Source organism: Syngnathus floridae, chromosome 2 (genome assembly GCF_059516105.1).
Source record: "Syngnathus floridae isolate MCC-2025c chromosome 2, RoL_Sflo_1.0, whole genome shotgun sequence".
Lineage (NCBI taxonomy): Eukaryota > Metazoa > Chordata > Actinopteri > Syngnathiformes > Syngnathidae > Syngnathus > Syngnathus floridae.
In genome coordinates, this window is record NC_142414.1 from 16519508 (window position 1) to 16538989 (window position 19482).

A 19482-nucleotide genomic window follows, 5' to 3' on the forward strand; every position below is an offset into this window, starting at 1 on the left:
TGAGTAAAGTCATGTCTATCATGGGAGAGTGATGCATTTGTATAAATGTTGACTCATTTTGTCTGTGGAATAAAAATGACAAACTGTAGAAGTTGTAACTTTGTTGAAGTTCAGTTCTGTTGTTGAAGTTTTGACCTTTTCTTTTGTTTAGTATGCCCCTTATTGACCAGGTAGGGCTACTGCACTTAGAGGCGTGCTCTCCTTGATGGGGTGAAAGGTCAAAAGCAAGATGGCTGCTTTGACCCAGGTAAAGTGGCAATAAGCTAGAAATGCAAGCAGGAATCTCAGTGAGATAAGAGTTTTAAATGCAATGATGACAGTTTACACATTATTTCAGTCTTAAAAGCTCAGTGTAGTTTATTCAACTCAGCTTAACTCTCCAACATCCACAGCTTGAGTCATGACCTCCTTGCCTGAACAAACAAATGGTGAGTGAATGCACTAAAGCCCTGCTGAGTGAGACCTTAGGCCTATTCCTTCATTTGAAATTTGGGGGGAAAAAATGGCATAAACATCATGTCCGTGCCAACCTCTGCACAAGTGATTAATTTTCATGTTTGCTGTGAATAATTGATAAATGCCAAAATGGAATTTAGGTGAGGGTCTTCAAATTGAAAAGTTCTTTAACTTCTTCCAACTCCTTTACGAGCTGTCCTAATTGTTGTTGTTTAAGTTATTTACGACTTGCTTGGGACATTTTTTATTGTCCTGTTTTCTTTTTCCTTTTCTTTTTCCTTTTATACGTAGTCTTCATGAATGTAGAGCAGATTGACCTTTAAAACCATTTGAACTTTTAAATACACAGCAAAATGTGTACAATCACTTCACATAACTCTGAACCGTAGTAGATACCCATTTTTATATAATATAGCGCCGAATGACAAGAACATTATCTTGAAGCTCTACAAGCTACAGCTTTTGTGAATTCCAAAGAAAAATATTTCACTGTATTTTTAATTTGTCCCCTGCTATTCAGACGATTCAGCACTAACTATACTAATTAGGCACAACCTTACAGACTTTCTGCAGAGTCCCCGGGTGGTTTTAGCTAATCCTTTCGGCCAGATGTCTGTCAATTCTTCGCCCGCTGCAGCTATGTGACATGAAGAAGGCAAAGGGAACAGTGATCAATTTCAGATATGGGCCAGTGCACCGGGTTTACTAACACAAGAGATTTCATGCACTGTTAGAGGTATTGAGTGGCCAGTGGATTAGCTCACACTTCACATTAACCCTGAAAGTTGATGACAATGAGCCACTTAAACGGCATCATTTAGACTGCGATAGCATCACTAGGAATTGAGACAAAAGAGGTGACATATAGCATTTAAGGGAAGAAAAAAAATCTGAAATACAATTAAATAATTATTTATCTGATGCTTTCTAGCAAAGCCTCTCATTGACACTGAACAAAAACAAGAAATGTACTTTTCTTTGTTTGCTCATTGTTTTTATACGATGAGAGAAAACTCAACATGTGTTCTTTCTTCTTTGCAATAGCGGCACTTTCAAATATATTTCTTACAGTACTTCCAGAGTGCATCATCCATCATTGTGATTTCACAATGAGGACTGACTGCGTATTATGTTTGCTATGTTCGCTGACAGCAGTTGTTTGCCGTATCTTGTGTTCTCATGAAAAAACACAGTAGGGGGGGAAAACAAGAAAAGCTAAACGCGATTTAGAAATTCAACATTGCCTTTATCATATTTTCCCTGCCTTGTTTTGCTTTTGTTTGACTATTCACTGAAGTGCCTCAAAATACAATAGGATCCAAATGTTTGAGGTGTTATTTTTACTTGGGTTTGCTGTGCTGAATCCAGATGGAAGTGTTGGTTGCAGGTAACCCCTGCGACTACTGTGCTTTTCACTTTATTACAGAAGAGAATTTCAAAATGCCACCGTTTATGCTCACTGTCTCGCCTTCATCAAATATGATTGTTTCAAGACTCCAAACATGTGCTCACAGGGCAAGAATGACGACAAACAAATGGTTATAACAATGGTATATACCATTGGTGTCAAACTTAGGGCTCAGGGGCCAGATACGGCCTGTCACAATTTGATGTAGTCCGCAAAGACAAATCATTCATGTGTTCATGTGCCAATACTAAAATTACAAGCTGTCTTCACTTTTAAAAAATAGAGATGTCGCTCTCAATTTTTATTACCATTCTTTTCAAAATATTTTATCATTCACTGGCCTATAATCTAAAAAATAGTTACTCATCAATTTGCTGTGTAGCCTGTACTGTATATATTATGAAGCATTCATACATTTATTTGGGAAATTATGACTACGATGCTGCCTGTGAAAAATGAGTTTGCCACTCTTGACATATATAGTACCTGGTCTGTAAACAAATTTAAATAGCTATATTGTGTGTCAACTTAGCTAGTGTATATATAATATGTGATGCTTGATGGAACTGGAACAGACTGAGCTTCCACCTGCTTTTTCCCTTAATTGGTCCTCTTGTTTTTTTTCTTTTTGTGCGGCCTAATTGAAATGTTTGTTTCATTTTGTCATGATTTATAGGGGGATATTTCCAACATATTAGTGGGGGCTATTCGAGATGTCTGTTTAGCGTTATGTCGTTGAAATAGACCAATTTTGGTGGTGCCCACCAGCCGTTGCCGCTAGTAAGAATGGAGCCCCTTTGCGGGTGTTCCTGACAGACAGTTATTGTTGTTACATTGTTAAAGCAGTGCTTATTCAGTGATACGGGTCAATGTCAGCTGTCCCCTGAGGCCTCCTTCAGCTCGCGGGCTCGAAGCAATTGTCTGCCTTGCCTCCCATTTAGTGACGTGCCTGGACCCAGCCACACTTTGTGCTCACATTTAGATGTTCTTAATTAGAGGTGTAAGGTTAGTTCAAGTGGGTCCATGGTGTGACGTGACCACCATAACAGATAAGCAACTTTCAACTGTTCATCTACTTAACCTACAAAAATAGGACAGCCTCAGTGTTGCACTGTTTCTTTGTATTTAAAACTCAAGGCCTACAGTTACAGATCTAAATCTACATTGATTTCAATCCTACTTAAAATGGTAGGCTAATTGATTGATTATATATTTTTTATAAAAACTTTCTTTCATTTTAACTTGAAATCTGAGCCCGTCAGGGTTTCTAGTCTTCCTTGCGCATATTTTTATTTTCTTTAATTTTTTTCTTCATATGGCATTTGTTATTTTGTGTGTGCTAAAGAAATTAAAAAAAAAACTAAAATAAATAAATAATGCAGAATACCAACCACAGAAGGTTAAATTGCAAAAATACTATACTTTCTTCAGTCTTCCTAGAAAATCATAAATGTAATCCAAGTCAAGGTTGATTGAATAAACACAAAACAAAAACAGGTTCATTGTTCTTGATTATCTTTTTTAAATTTTTTTATTTTAGAAACACATAGAAACCATACAGCATCGTTTTTGATCTAGAGCAGTAGACCGCCCTCCCGAATCCCCAAAGTTGCTTAAATTTCCTCTATCAGTAAGTTTTAATTTCAAAGTTGGTCGTTTGCTTGAGGCATTTTATTTGCCGACAGTGTATAATCTAGTTAAGAAATGAGAGCATCTTGCATGAGTGTGTGCAGCATTCTAGCCTGAGATCCGGGCTCTAAACTAAGATTACAAACACTCCTGATCCGTTTCTAAACAGATTTGTGCAGGCCCTTCTGTCGACAGTGAGATGAAGAAAAAAAAAACAGTGATTATTGGAACCACACTCACAACATAGCTGTTGTAAACACAAGCTCACATGCATAACATAAGAAAAGCATCTCCGTCATGTGCCAGGACTGCACACTAGGTGTGCACGTTTCCTTCCTGTGGCTCCATCACAGGGTGTTCAGACTTTTATTTACCCAAATTGATTTGCTTGCTTTTAGGAATGCAAATGAATGTTAGAGGCTGATGTAACATGGCGTCAGGCTCATCCGAGGCGCGGGTCAGACAGATGTTTGGCCCGTAAACCACTGTAGAACAGCCCCTGTAGCCAATGCGCGGGAGAGTCTATTACCTGTTAATCTGCAGCCAAGGACTTGAGCTACTCGTCTTTTGCGCAACTTGTGTCGAAGTCGAGAGGTTTTTCTTTGGATTAGGTACCAAAGGACAGAACGAGCAGTTCTTCCAAGTCCTCATATTATAACCAAATGGTGCTATTTATTCTTAAATGGTTTGAGAGTTGGAACAATTAGGCTTAATAAATATAGTGTGAAAAAATGTTGAAGCCAAGGTGCATATTTTACATAAAATATAAAATCTCACCGTACACCGCTAAATAGAAAAAAATAAATATCCCAAACTTTTTGCTGGTGATTAGATTCTAGAACTGAGAGGATCCCACACTACCCACATCAAAAATGACAAATGAGAATTTCATGATGCTGACGTAAAAACAATTTGATATTATTATGGAAATGCACTTTTCCACAAAAAAAGCCTTCTTCCTATTTGATAAACACTTTACTGCTGCCTGGTTGCCTCAGCCATGAAAGAAAAATCAGCACCACTCCTTGTGAACGTGTGTGTGTGTGTGAGCGTGTGTGTGTGTGTGTGTGTGTGCGTGCGTGCGTGCGTGTGAGAGATCATACCTCATCTCATGTGCTTTCTCAGCATCCCTTACTCTTCCATGAACCCTCTGATGATATTAGATGCGTGCCCTCCATCATGCTCACACTCTGTCATACTTTTCTCTGGACCCCACTTACCTTGCTCCTTTTTGGTACGTGTGTGTGTGTGTGTGTGTGTGTGTATGTGAGAGGAAGAGTGCGTGTTTATACAGCACTGCTCAATGTGCTATGACAGAATAAACGCTGACATCAACACTTGTTCTCAGAAGGTCACCTGAACCTTTCTTCGAGCGTATACTTGCTTCTGTACACAACACACAAGACTTTCCTCCATAAGAAGACTTTTCTCCATGCACGCACGCATGCACGCACGCACGCACAGATGGATGACCTGATCGTGCAATAGCTATAGCTTGCTAGATACAGTTGATGATGGCTGGATGGATGGATGGATGGATGGAACGATGGATGGATGGATGGATGGATGGATGGATGAATGGATGGATGAATGGACGGATAGTTAGATGAACACATAAAATCAGGACTTGGCGTTGCGACCCCGTATCCCACGCATGCCACGCCATTGTAATTAGCAGAGCGAGGAGAAGGCTCTGACAAAGCCGACTGTTAATGTCACTGCGGAAAGCAGAGCGGTATTTGTGTTTATTGTTTCTGCTGCTGTTGTAGCTCATTATTTCATGTCCACAAACAAGCTTGACCTTTGTGACAATTTGTAATCATCAGCGTAGCAGCACACCCACAAGGATCGTTAAAACCGCACTCCAGAGTGTCAGATAGACGCATGCAGAGGATGAAATCCATGGTAATATCTCTGAAAAGACAATATGCCACGACATTGCACAGGCGCATTATCAATACAGGTATAGACAGAGAAAGTTGGCTGAGAAGTGGGCAACTTTTCCATTTACTGACGAGAACAAGAACCTGTAGTGGTTGTTAAGTGTTGGTTGGGATTATTCGCATAGAGCGAAAGGAAGCTGAGCAGTGACCAGGGATAATAAACTTGCTGATTCTCATGAATTTAAAGAGGCTACTTTACAGGGTTAATATACATAAATGCCTTCTTAGCAAGCACACTTTCACAAGAGCTGTCATGCAGATTTTGCTACATTTTTTAAATTCTTCATGGACGCGCTTTTATTATCATCGCAAACGCTTCCCGTTAGGGAATCACAGCAGCCCGATGAGATAACAGAGGTGACTTTCAAAAACATACACATTATTCACAAGCAGTTTAAAGTAATACACAGTCCACCCACGGAAATATTTTCAATGGCCAACATATGCACTGTAAATGTATCAATAATTAAATCATAATTCTCCTCATGGCATCGAAACATTCCAGTATGTCCATGTAATTGAATGAAAAATGTGTTTCTCAACAATGAAGGTAATTATTAATTAATTTGCACCTTATTTGCCATCTTGCAGCTATTTTGCACAAGATCGTGCACATTTTCCAAGAATAAATACAGTATGTCTACGAGCATGACTTTTCAATAACTGTTTTTTTGTGTCAACCAGCACAAAAATCTGAATAAAATCTTAGCAGACTGCTATCAAATGTTTTTTTCTTATCCGCTAATGCTCGGCTGATTAAGGCTGTAAAAGAGTTTTTAATCTCTGAGACTTAACATCCGTTTAAATTTCTTTTGAGGCTGACATGGAATCAGAGCCCGGCGTCTCCTAACAGCCTGTCTTCTAATGTCGGGGGAGTAGCCTTTGTAAATCCGAGGCCTGTCTGGAATTGTTAGGCGTGTGAAGGTCTGCCCGCCTCGCCTGGACCGTCGCCGCCAGGTGCCGACAGCGCCGGCTACGAGGTCAGTCTATTGTTGACTGATGGTCGCTCAGCTAAGTGCTCGGTTCGCTATTACTTTGGGAGAAGGCGGATTTAAATTTGAGAGCAGCCTTTTAACATAATGGGCCCAGTGGAGATCACAATGAAATAACAGTTCACACAGAAAGTTAGATTCTTTTTTTTTTTTTTTAAAAGAATGTCATTAAGTCTGATAGAATATTTATCACTTGTAAACTGTTGGACCAGACTTTTTTTTTCTCCAGGATAATTATTCCAAACAACACCACATGAATATAAAATGCTGTAGAACTGTAACAGAAAAGCAAAATGAAAATCTCATGTACCCAGCCTCTGAAGTTTTTTTTTTCAAGACAGTTTTCAGGTGAAAGTGCCGATGTTAGGTAACTGCGTAGCTGATTTTAAATGACAGGAAGAGTACAAAGTAAGTCAGACTTGTTTAACACAAAAGCAGAAAATTAGGTGGCGTATTGTTTTCGGAGTCCAATTCATGTGATGTGTTTCAACTTATTTTTAAACTACTGAATTCAAAAGAAAATAACTCTGTCAAGATCTTTTTGTTTTGCAGTCCCATCAAGTCCCAGCCAAAGCCGGTAAAAATCCTGCCGCATGGTTTTTATAAAACACCTTCTTTTCTGTTTTTCCAAGGAGGCAAATTAAATGCTAAAAATGGATGAAGAGATTTTGCAGGTGTGACTGACTGCAAAAATCCTACTGTAGGGTTTCTTGTTTAGCCTTCATGCGCATCCCCGATGTCAGCAGGTGTTCAGAACACGTGGATTGTGGCAGACTGGATCAGGTTGAGGGACTCATGCAGTGCAGCAGATGAGTTTCCTGTAATTGTTGATCCTGCTATCTTTTCGTTTTGCTCTGTTCTCGTATCTCTTTATTTTATCTCGCTTTTCCGTCTTTCCTCTTTCAGATTCTGTCATTCACACCCTCAGGAGTGGACTCCAATGTTTGAACAGAATCACTTTAAATGTTTTTTTCATATAGGGAAAGTATTTTGTCTCTTGATAATCTTTTTGTTTTGGTGGCACACATTAACTTCTTAATGTAAACTGCAAACAGTAAACAACAGAAAGTTGTTTATAAAATTTTGAGCGATTTGGCATTTTAAATAATTCTTGTTGTTAGCATTTGCATAGTGTGCAGCAAATACGGTTTCCTACTGAGTAGATGTCAATATTGAGATCTTAAAATGCTTGAAATTGAACACTTGGAGAGAGAGTAGTGTTGGGGAAAAAAAAGTTTGTACTGATAATTTCTGTCTAATTTTGAATCTCCGAATGGGCTGGTAAGAAAATTCTCAGTTACATTTTAATGTCTTCAAAACGAATCGATTTGTTCACGACTTTCCAAAATCTGGCTCAGACAAGCCTACTTGACTTTTTCACTTGTTCTCAAGTTATAGCATATGCGTCGGGTTTCAGAACACCTCTTCTGGCCTGTTCAACTTGATGAAATGCAGGCGTCTCGGGAAAATTGCTTTACGTTCACGCTGGAAATGGCAGGAGGGTCCTGCCTGAATCACGATTTATATTTGTACCTCGTCCATCTGTTTGTCATTAATGACCTACATAGTCAAGGCAGGTCAATACACACACACACGCACACACATACTGTGTCTGACCCAACCTGTCAGACGTAAGCCATTCCAGCGCATTTGGCGATGTTTGGCACAGCTGAACCCCAATTCACCTTGCGGATTCTCTAGCGGCAGTGGGGGTGTTGGGTGGCCTGTCTCTCCAGCTGACACCCACAAGGAAAGGAGGAGCTGGCGTAAGGAGAAGCAGTGGCAGCATGAAAAGCTCCAGAGATGACCCCAGGACAAAACACTTTGCGAAACATTGACACAGAGTGACAGGGGTGATTTATTAAAAACACACAGATGGATTTTAAATTCTTCATCAAAGGGTCTCATATGAACGTAACATAGGAGGAACGTATTAAACATGCTCTGATATAAAACTAAGTCATTTTGTAGATAAATTGTGTCGATATAATCAGTAGTTCAGCATTCAACCTTTTGATCCCAATATTGCTTGTGAGATTAAAATGAGTGCCTGAATTAAAAAAAAGGGTTGGGAAATTCTGATCTAGTAGTTAAAAGAACAGGAAAAAATTATTTTCATTTTGATTGTGGGGTTATGACTGAATGAGTTCGAAGTTCAGAAGGCCATCAGGCAATGTTTTCTTTTGCAACTAGCAAACCATTAAATCATATCTGGCTCAATGGAGTTTGCCTAATTTGAAAGAATATTGTAGCTCCCAGAGACTGAATGATTTTGCATTTTTGAATGATGAATGTCTCTCTAGAAGCTTCCAATGAAAGAAACCAAGACAGCTTGGGGATGTAATGCCTCTGTTGGCTATCCTGTAAATATTGAAGGATCAGGCTGCTTTGCTTTAATCTGTGTTTCAATCAATCAATGTTTTTTTTTTTTTTTATGATGGGGATAATCTCTGGTAATCATGAGCAGTCCTGTATTTGTTTGTCTATCAACACAAGCAAAGCTATTCAATGTTGCTCCCAAAGGCTGTGGTTTTATCTTGTTGTATTTTTTCACCGTGAAAAATCAAACTTGATAAGGGCAGAGCCAAAAAAAAACAGCTCCAATGCTTCCGTCACTTATGTGCTCAATGCCTCCTGTCTGGTGAAGAATAATCAATTAATAATAAAAACAAGATTACTCATGGAGGGCTATTGGAGGTTACAGTAAAAAGTTTGCAACCAGATCAATAATCCACTTTAAGAGCATCATTGCCTTTCTGTGTACAGATGAGGGACAAAAAAAAAAATCTTGAGAGTATACTTGCAATGAACGAGTTGGAATAGCATTGGTATATTTACTCTCAAGAATCCATTTTATTTATTTTGTTATTTTTTTTAACACCTGTATGACATTTGTCATCTAAAACCCATTAACAGTATAAAATTTATTAGCAAAATGCAAAGTCTTCATTGGAAAAGAGCTGCATTTGTGATGTATTAAATGTGGTCCTTAATTATTGCTATTAACCTGTCCATTAACATCAGCGTGTGTACCTCATATTAAATGGGCAATTATTTTGTCGGTCGAGGTTGAGTTTTTTTTGCTGGCCTTTTCATGATGACTAGCTGTACGTACGCTCCGTCCTCTATGCTGCAGACGATAAGCATGACATATCTCAAAGATGCAACTGCTAAAAGCTTCCCCCGCTGACCCCCAGCTCTGGGTAACAGATAAATACACAGCTTTAATTACAAAGGACAACAAAATGTGGGTTAGGGCTTGTGCGACAACACACCAACAATGTTGTAAGACTTTGTGAAGTTGAGCTAACACTGTGATTTCATAATAACGACACACAACTGCAGTAACAACAGTAGGTCAGGAACATTATATATAGAAATTTTAACTTTCTCTGAAATAAAATCAATCCAATCTCTCCCAATCATTGTGCTTAAAATCATTGACCTTACTGAGCAATAGCAGGCATACTGTATATTTGATGCAGAGCGACTAAAATTCTGCCAATCAAGTTTATGCCTATTATATGATATGATTAAATGCGTTGTTAAAAATTTGCTGGAAGGTTTTAAAAAAATTGCGACTATTGATGTCAAATGCCAGGGATGAAAATGGTGTTTTCCATATGTAGTATTTAAGCTAATCAATCTACTGAGGCAGAAATGCCATTTAAAATTCACATGTAATTTGTGGAAATGTAGTTTGAAAGTTAATTTAAACTATCAAGTCTTTTGGTGTCACTTGCTTTTGCTAACATATTAGTTAAGATTTGTAGTAGATATTTAGTATTACCAAAACACAAAGATTTTTTAATTTGATTGAATCTATGATGATGTGCAACTGTTGCGGGGCATTAGTCAAACATCAAATCAGACCTGTAAAGATATTTTATAAGCACTGGAGGGATGCTATAAATAAGATTACACTTGAAACATTATGTTTTATTTTTCACTGCTCAGCATTATCCTATCAGCTATGATTGAAATATTTTTTTAGCCTCTGTAGAAGGTCAGAAAAGTAATTAACCCCGTATTGCGTATCAACAGAAGAACTGAGACAGTGATCTTGCGTTTTTTTTTTTTTTTTTTTAAGGCGTTCACATAAGCTCACATGAATGGATGTGCACACAGATAAAACAATAAAATTGCATTTGAATGGATAAATGAATGGAACATATACGTATTTTATCGCCAATTTAAAACGATAGACATAAAGATGACATTAACAAGTCATTTACTATTTATACAGCTCCAATCCATTTTTTTACAAACTGAAAAACACTTTTCACTAAGCAGCTGTCTTTTCAGCTTTATGCCTGCCCTCCAACCATCTGCTCCCCATTGTCCAACCGTTTCAATTTAAGAGAGTCACAAAAGTGTTCAGGAGATGGTTTTAAGTGTGGCAGTATTTCCGATCCAGTGTGTAGCAACTGGAGACTTTCCCCTGAGTGATTTTTTTTGCCGTGTTCTTCCATCTTTCAACCTTCTCTGATATATATGTTTTTTTTCATAAAAAAAGATTGTTATATCACATAATGGTAGCCGAGAAGAATATTTCCCTTCATTTTGGGATTGGCATGGGTGTGTCAAGTGTTTATAGAATGCAACACAGTGCACTGACATAAAATTATATATATAAAAAAAAAATATGTTGTGGTCAAGCCAAAAAGTGAGATCTTGAAACTTGTTTTCTCAGCGTTTGTGCACGCAGCCAAGGAGATTCATCATTCGTTCATTCATTACAACGCTTGCGTCACGCTGCCATTATATGGTTTACATCGCAGGAGATGGATATTCACTTTCATGCATCATTTAACCAGGAGATGACAACCGAATCCAACATCAACTTGCTTGCTCAACAAAATCCGTGAACATCGTTCCAAGTAAAACTTGTATCGTCTTCTAAAGAACACCAGCAGTTGGGGAAGAGAAAATAACACTTGGTTTCATACATTGTACGTCTCTTATGAACAAACTACTGCTTAAAACTAACTTTTGTACAGGCTCGGGTACTAACACAATAAGTTGAAACCTCAAGTTACAAAGGATGACGTGGTGGAATTGTGGTGATGTGCTGATACAGAATTTACCTTTTTTTTTTTTTTATCCGAATGGTCTTAGCATTCTTGCCGCGCGTAATCATTGTTGCACACGTAGGCAAGAGTTCCACATTGTCTATCATCTAATCACAAATGAGTAATTGATGTTGTAACCTAAAAGATATTTTATATTTATTACATCAGACCACTATCTGTGATTTTTAATGAGTTGTGGTATTTCTTTAATCAAGACAACAAATGATTATCATGTAATCACGTTAAAATAAATAATAAATCCAGGCAAGTTGTCCCTCGGCAGAAATTCTATCCCTGAATTCATCCAATCACAGATCTAACAGCGCTTGAGGTTGTGACTGACATCGTGAAAGGAGTCTAAAAATCGGATCATTTTCTTCTAGAAAAATAAACCACTAACTGTGTGATTGAAAATTAAAGTGTAGCGTCTCCTTAATTTGTGTACTTATGTTGAAAATAGCTGCTCACATATTCTATGTTTGCTAATCTACTTCGTCTTTGACAAACACGCTGTGTTGTTTGAGGTTCAATGTAAAACAATACAGTCCTGTTTATATGGAGTCTCTAAACCTTCCAGATGAAAAAAACAAAAACAAAGTTTCAGTTTGTTTTCTTCAGCGCATTGTCTGGGGAGTCGCTGACTGTAATTGGTTCACAATAGCTCAGTTGATTCAGGTTCAGTTGTATCACTCTGCTTGCGTGAGGCCCAACTGGCCTCGCATGCAGTTTGCGTTCTCTAACAAGAAAAAAAAAAGTGTGTGACCAAACTTCGGGAGATGATTAGCCACAATGTGCAGCCACAATCCAGCAACCAATCGCACTGTTTGTGCGAAGGAAATTGGTCTTGGTACGCGCAAATCAGCATTTAATGTGTCCTGATACAAATGCAGCATCCTGAGTTAATATTTTTCTTCCGCCTCTCTTGAATTGATCACCGACTCATTTGGCATCCAAATGTGAAATTTGGAAACATCAGAAGGAAACGTTTGCGCTTCCATCTCTGTGGCAACTTTGAAGATGAAAACAAATGGCATCAAAGTTTACTGAGCAGTGCAGCAAACAGATCCCCAATCTAATTGTATAACCAGTCAGAAATAATGTAAATTTACCCAGCACCTCAAAAATTACACTTGATGTCTATGTGATAATAGTAGAAAAAGATATGAAACACACAGAGACCAACAGAATCTCTGTGTGAATAAGACGAAAATGAACTACTGAGTCTTTTGGATTGAGATTTGCCATGAGGGAAAGTGGAAAGAGTGGAAAGTGATCACACCCACTACGGGAAGGACTTTGACAGTTTTATGAACTCTAGCGGTAGACCAGCCGAAGCTGAAAAATGACTAAAACACCTCATTAATTTCTTATCCATATCTCAAACAAGACACATGTGATTTGGGTTCTATATCATTTGGTTGGTTCAAAGAAGATGACAGTGGTGGTTTCTTTCATTTTCTCAGTGATGTGGTTGTTGGTGGAATCACATCACAGAAAGATTTCAAGCCTTCAAATAAATGCGAATTGGAGTAGATTTGACATTTAACTCACCCTACATGTACTTTGCAGGTCTGGACACAATTATAACAATACGTTTTGATAGAAGTGGGAATGAACACGAATAAAATGATTAACTTTTTCCTCAGTGGTGCAGTTATTCATTTCCCACCATGGTATTTACGCATTTGATTCTTTCATAGAGAAGAGCGTTTCAACGGAAAGTCATTAAATTGAAGCACATATTGCCTGGAGGGGCAACATTTCTGGTATTATTTCTGAAACACGTTTAACACCACTAGGGAAGGATTTTTTTGTCTGTTCCTTTGTCAAGTATTGTAGCTACCAAATATAGGCCAGTCATAGTGGATGGTAAAGATAAGAAGGTACATGTTAGACTCAAACTCAGTATTCAGCCTCACTGTCGAGATTTAGGGAAAAACAAAATGAGAATCATTTATACAAAGGACTTCATTTTTGGAGGCGGCTCGGTGGAGCTCTGGGTAGCACGTCCGCCTCACAGTTAGTAGGGTGCGGGTTCGATTCCACCTCCGGCCCTCCCTGTGTGGAGTTTGCATGTTCTCCCCGGGCCGCGTGGGTTTTCTTCGGTCACTCCGGTTTCCTCCCACATCCCAAAAACATGCTTGGTAGGCCGATTGAGCACTCCAAATTGTCCCTAGGTGTGAGTGCGAGTGCGGATGATTGTTTGTCTCTGTGTGCCCTGCGATTGGCTGACAACCGGTTCAGGGTGTTCCCCGCCTACTGCCCGTTGACGGCTGGGATAGGCTCCAGCACGCCCGCGACCCCTGTGGGGACTAAGCGGTTCAGAAAATGGATGGATGGATGGATGGACTTCATTTTTGGAGGGCTCCTTTCTGCCTTCAAATTCAGAAACCTTCTGGTCAGAGTTAGCTTCTGTAATGCAGCACGTGATGACATCACTTTAAGAACATGTCTTGGTGGCGGCAGATTTGGAAGTACAAAATCCCACGTTCTTGTGTAACTTAAACACAACAGAGGTTGTAAATTGAAACAGAATATTTTTCCTCAGATTTGAGTTGCCTCACATGGTGAGAATGATGAAGGGTGGATTGTGGTCGTTATGAATCTGGGGGTGCAATTAGTCCCCCTATCCCCCGTAACATATACAGCTGGCAGTGTTCCAACTGATGAAGTTTTTACAACGCCAAGAGCCCCTGCAGAAAAAATGAGATATTGTTTTATCTAAAATGATGAAGTAGTTGCACTATAATAACTGAAGAAAATGCACAATTATTCCAGAAAATATGCTTGAGTAGTTCAGTGGTACTATGAATTATGAACCTCGTGGCCTGTGGAGAAGACTGATGTTCGAATTGGAAAAAAAAATGAATAGGAGAGCAGGAAGAGAGGGGAACGTCTTACTTAATGGCGCCATGGGTGGCGAGTTATTTCAATCATGCTCTGTGACTTCTCCGAGGGTCACGTAAGCATACGAGATGAACTGAGCAGTGATGGAAAAACGAGGGAGAAGAAATAATTAGCCCTGGCCAGTGGCATACCTTCTTTCTGTGAAAAGAGATGCAACTCTCATTTTGACCCTTTCGGCAGCTCAGCATGACGAAACATGGCAGAGCTTGGGAGAGCCTCCTCCCTCGTCCTCCGCAGCTGGGGCCAGTAATCTGACAGCCGTGTCTGTTAACCACATCTCCGAGCCCATTCTTCACGCTGAAAGAAGAACGCATTTCTCTCTGGCTGCTTTTCCCCTTTCTTATCTACTGAATTTGATCAGGAGGAAACAGGACAAAGTGTCTTGCAAAAAGACACTATATTTAGTAGAATAGCCTTAATGTGAAAAGCTTTACCATGTAAATGAGAAATGAAGCATCATTGATATAATCCTCTTATAGTTCTCATTATTACTCGTGAAGCATTGATATGATCATAAAAAAAAAATCTACATCTACAAGATTCAGGACGATGCAGGGATTGGTTTTTAAAATTAGCAGTATGAGGTCAAACGGATAGGAAGCTTAATTGTCGTCTTTCAAACCAGGGTGAAGTTGCTGACAAAAACAGCTGAATGGAAAAAATGGAAGTGAAACCGAGAACAAGAGCTCATCATCAGCTTGACTGCCTCTCGCTGGAAAACAATCATGCCAGTTTTCAACCTAGAGTGGTGTGTGTTTTGTTTGAGGGCCAAAATTAGCTTCAGAGATGAAAAGATCAATGAAGAAGTAGAAAGTCAAATTCCAGTCTAAATATGTCCACCCTTAAAAATGCTGCCTCGAAAACAACTCAATTTACCTTTAAAAACTGGACATACATATATATATATATATATATATATATATATATATATATATATATATATATATATATATATATATATATATATATATATATATATAGTATACATAGAGTATTTATATAATATTTATATAATATTTATATACACTCTGTATGTGGGCAAGCACAGTGCTTGTCAAAGGCTTAGCAAAATGTCCATTTCACTAATTTATTATGAAAATAGAGCTATCGCAAGGTATCAAGAAGAAATGTGAGCATCAAGATCTGACGGTACACACCAACCGGCAAGAACTTTCTATTTGCGTGCCGCCTGACTGTCTGCTCCACCTGTCTTTTCGCATTTTCTGTGGTCATCTCCATCATTCTCCAACTGCCTGTCTACTCCACTTTTGATCACCATCACAGTTGTCACACAAGGTTGGCTGGTTACATGATGGTAAAAGCAATTGTAAAGTTGTTCCATGTTTTGTTGTGACATCCCACCACCTCTCCGTTTCCTCTCTCTTGATCCAACTGGCCTTGGAAGCCCCTATGAGTCCAAATAGAAACATATGAGAAACTTTAAATATAACACCTGCTATTCAATCGGAGGAACAACACAACACAAGTCGAGGCCTGGGAACCAAATCCGGCCCACCAGATCATTTTATATGGCCCGTGAAAGCAAATCATGTCTGTCAATTTCAAAGAGCCTTGTATTTTATAAATATTTGTCGTGTAATAAATATATGTTTTTACAATAACTTCTATTAACAATAACTGAACAAACTTGACATCTGATTTCGAAGTGAGTAATCGTATTTCCTCTGAGGAAAGCTCTAGCTACAAAGTGGCCTGCTACAAAAATACGTTTGACACCCCTGCTGTAAACTGTTAGAGTGGTGCTCACTCTAACTTATTTGCAAGAACCACACGGGAGACCGTATGCCTTTTTAGCACTTGCAAGTGGAGAAAACGTTCGTCACTGTAGCATACAGGGATGTTCGAGCGCAGTCTGACTTAGGCCTCTCTCAAGGGCATATTTATTGAGAGAAAACAGTGTGGGGGTGAAAGTGGACGAGAGTGGAAAGGTTTGGTGGTCACCTCAGCAACTGGTTAATCAGTGCTGAGGGTCTTAGCTCTTTGTTATACAAGGTTGTGAAAACAGAAACTAGTGGAGCATTTTAGATAACTAACTAAGCAAGAATGTTTCCACACCATTTGGAAAATTTCAACAACTGAATGTGGAAACTTTCCAGAGTCAAGGAAAGTTGAAAGGTTTTAACAAAGTTAATAATTCTAGTCTACATTCCAACATAATCATACAATCAAGATAATTTGTCAACCCTAACATAAACCAAATATCTAACCAATCTTCTACTGTGCTGCTCTGTTTTAATTCCCCATTATCTATCTGTGGATTTTGATATTTTATAAATTCCCTTGCTGTAATAAGCAGCTGCTTAGTACAGTTTATCAGTGATTGTTGCAAAAGTAAACCATGTAATTGTAATAAAAAGGATGTTTTGAGCTGAATGCTGATGGTTGATAACATGAGAAACAACCTGAAGGCCACTTGCACCAGAGCAGGCTGCAATATTTATCCCTGCATTTCTGAACCTCTGCTTTTTAATGAGTTTTTCACCTAATACACGGATTCTCCAACATAGAGACTTCAGTACAATTGCTCTCGTTCAAGTGACGGAGATGTACACCAACATTCATCCAGCCAATCATATTTTTTACCAAGGCCATGCGGTAATTCAATACAGGTGTGAATTTTTCTAGTTTCATGAACGCCCCGTGGGAGCGCTTTGTATGGCCCATATACCGATAAGTAACAAGCAAGAGTAATTGGTTTTCTGAGTATATATAAAGATATGGGACCTTGGTCGTTAATGCCTTTTCTCAGAAGCCCACCCATCACCGGCATCACTTGGAGACAGACTTTGGAAGCAGACACGATAAAAGAAATGTGCAGATTAAAAGCAGAACATGCTCAAAAAACTGAACATCAGTGATGTTACTGGAACATTTAAAAATACAAATCAAAATGATGGGGGCTTAATAGTTGCCGATACTGTCGAAATGATGAAACGAGAGGGGCCCACTCAGTTCAGTCAGAATATGTAATGAATGTACATTGCACCCCGGCACAATTTGTCTAACGCCACCGCAAATATACAGCGACATCAAAACAGTTTTAAAACCGAGACAGGAAGGTAGATTGATTTCAGCTCTGGGGCGTTAATATTAAAATATGTGCTAAATTCTTTGACATTGCTCCATTGAATCAATTTTGGCAAAATGACAAAAAAAGAAATCATCTTGGCTGTTTTGTGCAGCATATTCAAATACACCTATTGTTCTGTTTGTGTACTTGCGTTTGCTTTGTAGGCCGAGACATTCTTTTGAATTTTTTTTTTTTGACGCTCTAGTTGGCTTGACATTGCACAAGCACAATTTGCTTTCTTTTCTTACATACAAAATGACAGTCGGATTTAAGCTATCTTTTTTTTTCTCTATGTTCCAAGAGAAATCCAATTTCTGTGGGTCCCAATAGTTTGCATATAATTTGCAACTAGTATATCTTTCGTCTTGTATGCCAGCAACGTATAGTGAAAGGCAGAAGAAATAAATACTCTGGCTGTGGATTTCAGAAGGTACCTTTAACCTCTACACTGGATCTTGGAGATATTTCTGACTTAGTTGAGCAAAATTTGAGGCTATGATTTCTTCACTTCCTTCAAATATTTGCAATCAGATTTGCGTTGGAATTAACAGACCCAGATATAATTTTGAATCTGCAAATTTATGAATAAAATGAGACAACATAACTATTGCTTTCTGTATTGGTGGTTTCAACTTCCCAGATTTTTTGTTTTTATAATAATAAATGTTAATTTTGCAGTTGAGTGACAAGCATCCAGCCTTTCATTCCCACAGAAATTTCATTATGATTGACTGTATTGTGTAAAGCACTTGAAATGCCCAATTATGCTGATTATGCTGCCTGTCTGCAGTGGCGTGCAAAGCACTCTACATACCCGGGGCAAACAGCTCATTTAGATGCCCTCGAAATTAATCTTTTCGACGACGGGCGCTACGGACAGATCTCGAACTTTATGTGCACTCAATCTCAGCAGCATGGCCCTTTGAACATTTTTTTTTTTTTTAGCTATTATTGATTGCTTTAAGCGGTGTGGGTTGGAGTGGGGGTATGTGCCACATCGCCCCAGGTGAATGTGGGGGGTGCACTGCCCCCTTGGCCCTGGCCTCTGCACGCCCCTGGCTATCGGGATCTATCTTAGTAATTTTGTTCCCAAGTGTGACAGTTGTGACAGAAGATCCTCAGGACATAATTTTCAAATAAAGATATATTGTATGTACATTATAAGTATCCATAAAAAAAAACATTCACAATCAAGTCCATAATTTTCTCCTAAAACAAAACTCTCATTCAACAGCTTACATAATTAACACATAGATGGAAGTCAGAAGAATAATTCATACTCACCATTTAAGGCAAAACAAATCTGTGTGATTCTTTATGAATCATATTCGGTGACAGAATAATGGAATGTGAACAGAAGCTTATAATTTGTGGATGACGCTTCCTCCGCAGTAAGACAGTTAATTGAATCCTGCCTTCCAATTTCCAACTAATTGCAGTGGAACCTATTTTGAACCTGAAATGTATTTTATTTTACCAAGTAGACTCCATTTATGTGTGTGTGTCTTCTCATTTGCATGTTTTTCAGTATGTTTTGTGAATACATGATGGGGGGAAGTAGAAAGTATTTTTTTTTTCTGAAATTGTGGGCTGCATTTTGTGTGTTGGATTTGCGTCTGATTGTTTTCCGTAAATTACCATAAACAGCTGAGGATAAATCCTTAATTGTTTTTCTCTGTCTATTTACTGCTGAAACACCTGCAGCATATACCGCAGTCTCTTGTGAATTCCGACAGATTGCTCATGATCTCCTACTTCTCCAGAGAGTCATAAGTAGGTCGGCTCAAGGGGCACAGTCAGGGCAGAACAGAAAAATAGCAATGCTTTACGCTCAGTTTAGAAAGTTGACTTTTTGTTTCCGACACAGTTGGATGGTCACATGATGATTCGACCATTGCTGGGTCTCTGGATCATCCTAGATGTACTTTGTTCATCCAAATCTGAGATCCTGTGGGTATAATTCTCTGCTGGGTCCTTACTCGCT

At 38.7% G+C, this 19482-nt stretch overlaps 1 long non-coding RNA gene across 3 annotated transcripts; it reads left to right on the forward strand.

The window, feature by feature from the left end:
* Window positions 1-223: 223 nt before the first annotated feature.
* Window positions 224-8096, forward strand: LOC148402220 (uncharacterized). 3 transcript variants are annotated; one of them, XR_015857138.1, is made up of 5 exons: window positions 224-428; window positions 6254-6416; window positions 7061-7102; window positions 7175-7248; window positions 7335-8096. It is a non-coding gene; the product is annotated as an uncharacterized LOC148402220 (long non-coding RNA). The 3 variants fall into 3 exon arrangements; XR_015857137.1 differs by having other exon boundaries at window positions 7061-7248; XR_015857139.1 differs by lacking the exon at window positions 7061-7102.
* Window positions 8097-19482: the final 11386 nt, after the last annotated feature.